This window comes from Lynx rufus, unplaced genomic scaffold (genome assembly GCF_022079265.1).
Source record: "Lynx rufus isolate CCGP_SWC_20201006 ecotype Redwood Valley unplaced genomic scaffold, mLynRuf1.p SCAF_19, whole genome shotgun sequence".
NCBI lineage: Eukaryota > Metazoa > Chordata > Mammalia > Carnivora > Felidae > Lynx > Lynx rufus.
In genome coordinates, this window is record NW_025814833.1 from 5,354,657 (window position 1) to 5,360,995 (window position 6,339).

The following is a 6,339-nucleotide window of genomic DNA, read 5'->3' on the forward strand; positions in this document are numbered from 1 at the left end:
TGTATTCAATTCCTTGAAAATGAGGCAGAAAGTACAAAAATTTTGAAAAGCTTCTTGGACTTACAGAAGGAACTATAAGTTTCACATTTTTTTTCTCTGTAGACATTTAAGAATCTGCTTTCCATTTCAGTATTTCTTTGCTCCTTTTGTTATTGAAATGCTAATTCAGATCACTGCCAGTGAAATAGACAACACTGTGATGGATATTCTGAGATTGAAAAATCGAGGGGATTGCTTCTGGTTCAGTTCTATGGCCCTAAATGTTTAATATTAAGTTAGACCAGTAGTCTCCTCTTAGGTTCTCAGGACTTCATTCTAAATAAGTTTCCTCCATTTATATAGCACAGCACTGATGTTCCTGACAAATTCCAATGTAACATGCAACAGTGGTTCCTAATTGCTTTAGCATTTATCATGCACAAGAGACAGGAGGAAAGTTGTCTCATTTTGTACAGCTCAGTTGCATTTCTTATCTCTGAAGTACACTTAAGCAGCAAACTGGGACTTAAGGTAGCTGCCTGAAAACCAGCATCCATTAACATGCATGTCTTGGAGAGGAAATGAATTGGTTTTTCTAAAACAGAATACAGTTCAACTTCATTCTGTGCATTAATTTTGCATATTTCTCTTTTGCACATTTTATAAATTAGGGGTTCTGATCTCTGGCTTACCCACACAGATTCCCATGCTCACATTTTCCAGGTTCTGCCTTTGGGCAGTTTTGTTTTCAAAATATTAAAAAAAAAAATTTAGGTGCATTTCCAAGATGCCTTTTGGGTTCAATTAGCACCTAGTAATATTTTTCTAAGCAGTCACTGGAGGTGCTTAACTAGTGTGTACTTAGGCATGTTTTACCTGATAAGTCTTCTGAATAGGTTTTATGCTTTAAAGAAACAGTACCATTTCACATTCTCTAGTGAGCATGTGGTTAAGATGTAGGAGACCAGGGAAGCAGAGTTCTGTTCAGGCACTCCAAAATGTAGATCTTTCTAGGTAGTGAGTTCTGCTGATGGTTTAAGAAGCCTCACTGACTCTGTCCACTGTTCCAGGAGTTCAAGTCCCATTAAGATGTGAATCACCAAATGAGTATACAGAGATCATGTAGTCTTGGTAAGCACAGATGTGCCCATGTCTTTGAGGGGCTGTTTTAAGATGAACAAACTATATTTGGGCTGTGTTCTGACAAATACAGATTGCCTCTCTTACAGTGAGGACTAGGGCTAGAGTTCATATATAATCTGTGATGTTGAATGAACATATATATACCCCTTGATTATTAGTTTTTTAATGACGAAGGCAGTCTAATTATACCTTCCCATTGTGATATTCTTTATACACAACTCAGGTACATCAGTAAGGTCAAGTTGCACAATGAACTCAACTGCAAATATACAATATAGCTTGTGGATTATGCACATAATGTGAGAACTGACTCCCTACCTTGTTCCCCATCTGACTCCACAGATCCGTCCCCACTGCCCATTGATCCTTGGTCAAGCATTGGTCCCAAAGTCTTAGTTTCACTGCCCTTCTGTGTGACAAGGGTGATTTGGCAGAGAAAACAATCAGGGAGGCAATTATTTTTCTAGTGTTCCTTTAAATCTTTGGTTTCTGATAAGGCTGACAATATGATTTACTAATATATTCTTGATATTCAAACCATCCATCCTTCTATCTGCCGTCAATGCAAAAATGTTTTCTGTTCACTGGTGTTTTTTTTAAATATATTCATAGTTGCCTTCCCAGTGGTTAAAAATAAGTACATTTGACCCTTGAACAACATAGGTTTGAATTGTGCACGTCTGCTTATACATGGATTCTTTTTAACTGTAAATACACTACAGTACCATAATGTATTTTCTCTTCTTCACGATTTAAAAAAAATTTTTTTTAATGTTTATTTTTTGAGAGAGAGACAGAGCATGAGTGACGGAGGGGCAGAGAGAGACAGAGACAGAATCCGAAGCAGGCTCAAGGCTCTGAGGTGTCAGCACAGGCCCCACGTGGGGCTTGAACTCACAATCGGTGAGATCATGACCTGAGCCGAAGTCGGATGCTTAACTGACTGACCCACCCAGGCGCCCCTCTTCTTTATTATTTTCTTAATATTTTCTTTTCTCTAGCTTTCTTTATTGCAAGAATACAGTATACAATACATATAACATACAAAATACGTACTAGTGGACTGTTTATGTTATCAGCAAGGCTTTCAGTCAACAGTAGGCTATTAATCGTTTAACTTTTGGAAAGTCAAAGTCACATGTGAGTTTTAGACTGTGAAGGGGTCGGTGCCCCTAAGCCCTGTGTTGTTCAAGGGTCAACTGTAAATGAAAAGGGAGTCAATTAAAAGGCAAGAGTAAGTGGCAAAGGAAGGAGACAAATGAAGACTGTAAATGATTACCTTAACCTCAGTGAGTAGTCAATTCAATATATATTTCACACATCACAGCCGACATGAAAACTCAGGTGTTCTCCACATTTGGAGAATCAAGAGTTCGTGTGCTGACACCGCTGAAAAGCCTCACGTTTCTAAGCATAGTAACTTCTCTCCAAACCCTAAATTATCCCAACAGCTTTTTCTGAAAAAATGCAGTCAGCGCTTCCATGGAGCAGAAAAAACCTATTTATAACAGAGTAGAGACAACACTATTAAGAAAAATGAGTCTCCGCACACCCAACTTCCATGAACACATTTATTGCAAGTAGCTCTATGGAAAGGCAAGTCAGATATATATATAAACACTATACAAAGTTGCAAGATTGTCTCCCAAAACGGCAAATGAGATGTTTACAAAGAAAGGAGAGTATAAGAGTATTTACAGAAGAAGACAAAGCCAGAGCAACTGAAAGCAGATCTGTGAAGCAGAAATAGCAAATGTGTTAGTTGTTACTGACCAAATGAGTATGTCTGATACCAAATTAAATGCAGAGGTCACACACACACACACCACACACACACACACACACACATACAGAAGACACTCACACACAGACACACACACAGACACACACACAAATCGTTCCATCATTGGTTTTTCTTAACAGCAGTATAAACTGGTAGCTGGAAGGTAAGTGATATGTTGGTACGCATATTCTACAAGGATCCTCCCAGCACAATACTGAATAAATTAGTTGCGTCTGTAAACTAAGAAGTAGTGTCAAGAAGATTGCATATTTGTTATGCTGTACCTGTGACTATTTGTACCTGTTACTATTTGGATGTACTGTTGTGTATGAGGTCTCCTGTTCATTTATTCAGCAAAGTGTTAACATCCGTGCTGTACCCTGTCTGCTGGCAGCCCCAGAACCTAATATCCAAATAAAGCAATATAGCCTTTCCCCCCTCAAAGCATCTTTTCTTTCCCCGATTCTGAACGATTGTGAATGGAAACTTACTTGAAAATAAAGTGGTGACAGAAGGCGTGAAGAAAGGCTGCCTGAAGAGTGCACTGTTACCAGGATGAACAAAAGCCACACTGCACTATTTGATTACGTGGGGAAAAGAGAAGAGTCTGAAGGAACTGAAGGAGGGGTTGGGACTGCGGTCACATCCTCACCTCAGCACCATTCACAAGGGAAAAACAGAGCCCCCCCATCCCTCTGGTTGGTAGGCAAGGAAAAAACACAAGTCAACTCGGTTCTTCAGCAAAGTTAGTATAGCAACATGTACTAGAAGCCTGCTTGAAAATAGAAGTACACGCTCAAAGACATCAAAACCGAGCGGCAAAAAACTTGAGGTGAATATTACACTACTTCAAAGTTGCACATTAACTGCGAAGCAATTTTTTTTTAAACAGAGTTACGCACAACAGGCACATCTACAATCACATGTACACAGGTACACGAAGGTGTGCGTATACATGTGCCCACACACACTAGCACTCACACAGTTAGACAGACACTCACACCCATCTGTGATATGATGAGGTTTGCCAGTGATGGCACAAGTCACGGCTGGTGTGCCACCATGTAACAAAGCTCTAAGCAAGCTTCAAGACCTTTGTACCTATCCTCTGTGATCACCACCTGTTAGTGTCATGTTCTCAAAGGTCCAGGTTCCTAAAATCTTAATTCAGTTTCCATCAGAGGCAAGCAAAAACAGGAGGAGGAAGCTTGCTCTGATATTTTAAAATTTGATACATCTTACCTAGGTTCGTCATCCAAAGGAAAACGAGACCTTGTAAGAGGTTCCTTTTGGCTTGAGTTTTAGTTCGAATACTGATTGATACATATACACTAATTTCTTAAATATGGGAAACTGATATCTTTATAGGAGCCCTGGGCATAGGAGGGAGAGTGTGTGTCCAGGAGAGAGCCAGAAAGAGAGGAACAGTGGGAAGGGGGTTGGTGAAGGGGGCCGAGAGTCCTAGAGAGGCAGAGAGGGGCTTTGTGAGGAGGCTCTGGGTAACTTTGCTTCTTCGAGGGGAAAGATGTAGGTTTCAAAATTTTTTAAAAGCAGTTTTGGAAACGCTCAATTGATTTGTGAGCAGAACATCACAGTGCTGTATGAACAAATAATCTGTTTCTCAGTTCTGCCTTTAAAAATGTTGGAAATGTTCATTCAAGATAGAAGTTTAGTTGACCTTGAATGTGGACAGAATGTTGCAGTTTTGTTACTGAGCAAAAACTGACATGATCTGTCCTTTGGTCCTGCCTTTAAAATAATGGAAATGTCTCATCAGGATTATCAGTTCAGTTAACGTGTAACTCCTTGATCAAGAAATGATTTATGTATGTAATACTCAGAAGAAAAAGATTCCAGATCATACCTACCTTCTCATTAACGTAACTTTTTTTTTCTTTTTCTGCTCTTGTTTGAAGGATTTTCAACTTCAAAACTAAATCTAAGTATTATACATCAGTAAAATTGGTGTTGGCCACATTTACACATCTGTAAATAACATTTTTTTAAAGAGGGAAAGGAAAGAGTTACAAGAGAGGCTTGCTTTTATAGTATTTGTTTCTTTTCAAAGAGACAGATTAGGGGCGGGGAGGGAAACCAGAAGACAAAAACAAAGTACAGTGTGAATTTCTTAATTCAAAATTATTTGATCCATAAGGCAGCAGTACGAATGACCTGTATTAGGATCATTCACCTGCCTGTATCCACTTGTCGGCTTTTATAGAAATTCAAGCTGCTTTCTATTCAGAAGCCTCTGAATTCTCTTTCTTTTAGGGAGATCTGGAGTAGACAAAGATGAAACTCCATAAGCATCACTTTTCTTCTAGAATGTGTTTTTGTGGCAATGTAATCACTCTAGAAAAAACAAGACGACAAAACAAAAAGTTACTTTCAAAATTAAAACGTGAAGTGCTTTCACCCCCACCCTGTTCTAAAGTGAACCAAAATCGAACTAGTAGTTTTTGTGAGCCACACTGAGGAGACTGCCTTGGCATAGACATGGCAAACTATCGCCGCCTGTGACCAACACTAGTGCAAGCCTGGCAAAAATGCAAGGGCAGTTCTTCCTTTTGCCCCCAGGCTGTCCCTCTGACATTTCTGGTGGAAGGCAACTTTGTATTTGCGTGCACTGTTCTACCTCCTCCCAGTGGGGCTGTCAAGTGAGCCAGGCATTGGGCAAAGAGAAATTTTTTCTTCTCCTACATGCTTGATTATGCCCTCAACAGATGACGTGGCACAAGTCAATGGATTTAAGCACAGGGGCGCCTGGGTGGCTCAGTTGGTTAAGCATCTGACTTCGACTCAGGTCATGATCTCACGGTTCATGAGTTGTAGCCTGGCATTGGGCTCTGTGCTGTCAGCTCAGAGCCTGCTTTGTTCCCCTCTCTCTACCCTCCCCTACTTGCGTTCTCTCTGTCTCTCTCAAAATAAATAAATGAACTTAAAAAAAAAAAACACTGAAAAAAAAAAAAAGGATTTAAGTACAGCCTTCGTGACAGTCTCCAGACTTGGTCACTGACATTTTTCCTAAAAGAGCAAAGTGATACCTGTAAAGGAGATTTGGCTACAATCCTCATCTGTCTAATAAAAAGAAGCTCTGGTATTACTGTCTTGGACTTTTGCTTCTTGAGAGGGCGCGTGACCAGGAGTGGGACAAGAGGAAGGAGGTCTGGTACATTGAAGAACACACTGGACTGGAGGGGGATGGATGGGGATAAATGGTTAGGAAATTGATTATGGCATGCTAGTGTTCCTTTAAGATCAGATCATAGCAAAGTACCACACATTCTGTTTCATTATAACCAATCTAAAGGAATCCATGGTAAGCATCCCTCAAAGGAGGTTTCAAAGTATAACATCTTTTTTTTAATTTAATTTTTAAAATATTTTTTTAACATTTATTAATTTCTGAGAGACAGAGAGAGACAGAACATGAG